The sequence below is a fragment of the Brassica oleracea genome, chromosome C7, assembly GCF_000695525.1.
Source record: "Brassica oleracea var. oleracea cultivar TO1000 chromosome C7, BOL, whole genome shotgun sequence".
Taxonomy (NCBI): domain Eukaryota; kingdom Viridiplantae; phylum Streptophyta; class Magnoliopsida; order Brassicales; family Brassicaceae; genus Brassica; species Brassica oleracea.
In genome coordinates, this window is record NC_027754.1 from 14,325,443 (window position 1) to 14,327,300 (window position 1,858).

A 1,858-nucleotide genomic window follows, 5' to 3' on the forward strand; every position below is an offset into this window, starting at 1 on the left:
GGGGGCTAGATGATAGAATTGAAAGTTGAGGGCTTTATTTTTAAAATTGTAGAAGAAAAGAGTTTTCGTATGTTTTGTTTGTTCTGAGGGATATTGTGATGTGTGAGATGGGTTTTCAAAGGGGATAGGGTATTTATAGGAGCAGGTGAAGCAGTCTTAGGAAGCCAACTATACAGTTGTTTTTCCAGTTTTATTTTTTTTTTGTTTAATTTCTTCTGTTATTCAATAAAAAGATGGAGATTTACAAATTCAATTTATAATTGTAAACTACAACATACAAAAAAGAAGAAGAATAAAACAGGAATTGTCTTTCGGAGTTTGATGAATACTTTGCCTTAAATAATCTCATCATAGAAGAAGGTAAAGTGTGCTGAAACTCCATCTAAAACACAGTCATTAAAGATGTATTGATTTGAGATATAGATCTCAAAACAAAGCACAATTCTCAGATGAAAAAGTAACTTTATCTGAGACTAAATAAAATAAGAGAATTGATAAAGAAACAATTATTGGACAATGTCATTTTATATTTAACGATTATGGGACACACATTGCTATTAAGAGAAGTAAGAGGCATGGTATAGTTGTGGGTTTTAATCAAATCTGTTGTGGATAAACAGATAACTAATTGCGTTTTACTTTCTTTCTTTTTCCCTACATTTATTATTTACATAAAAACATTTTATCTATATGACTTTAATACGATTCAAATTTCGAAAAGGAGATTGAAGATGGATAAAAATGAAAGCTGTCGAAAAGAAAGAAACAAAAGAAAAGAGAGAGAGAGGAGTGCGGGACAGAGGAGAGTGATCTATCAGTGAATAGCTGTTGCCAGCTCTGTTTCTTCTCCCATCAAACCTGGAGCCTCCTCTTTTTAATTGTTTTTTCTTCTGATTTGATTAAAGTTCAAATGTCTGTAGAATTTAAAAAAAAAACTTTTATTTTTATTAATCAACAACAAAGAAGAATATGCTTTATGGTTTTGTATGGTGTAAGTTAAACAAACAAGGTCGAAGAAGATTAAGTGTGACTTCAAACTTCCAAATATGAATGATTGATTTGTTAGTTTTCAAGTCCAATGCAATATATGAATGCACTTGTAACCTCTCACAGCTGCTTCACGTCACGTGTCTCTCACCATTAGTTCTCACCTCTTTTATATGCTTGCTGAGATTCGAATTCTAAACGCATCTCTTCTAAGGTCGTGACTATAATACGTACACTAGGAAGTTTTTGAATCGATATTGCCTTTGCGTTCAGAGTCAGCCGTATTGGAATACGAAAAATTTCCTTTGTATATGGTATGTACGCAGATAGAGCCCTCATTAAAATATGTTTTGGAGAGAGACTTGTATAACAAGTTATTACTCTCTTTAGCTTTCTATATAAGCTTACGTGTTGACGCAAAAAGTAGTATGTCGATGATTAAAGCAGTTTTTAGGATGTTAACTGTTTGATCGGGAAAGGGTACGAAACGAGAGAACGTTCAATTTTAAGGTGGGTTTAAGCAAAGACGTCTTATTATAGATCGGAAGAGCGTTTCGTCAGTTACAAGGAAAGGAAATACGTTAACGAAAAGGTGCCGGAGCCTCGAAGGCTTTACCGGAGAGATACAACAAGGCGAGATAACAAAGGTAAAACCCTAATCTAGCCGCCCAGTGAGTATCAGTAATTTCGGATCCCTTTCTCGTTGCGTTCTCTTCCCTTTATATAGTTGACCTCGTACTCTCCCGTGACCTAGTTTGCGTCGTCTTCGTGGGCTTTTAACTCGTTGGGCCGAGAAGCCCATATTGTCTCGAGTGGCCGTTAAGTCGAAGACGCTTAGACGCGCGTTTCGAGCCGTCGAGCCGAGACACCG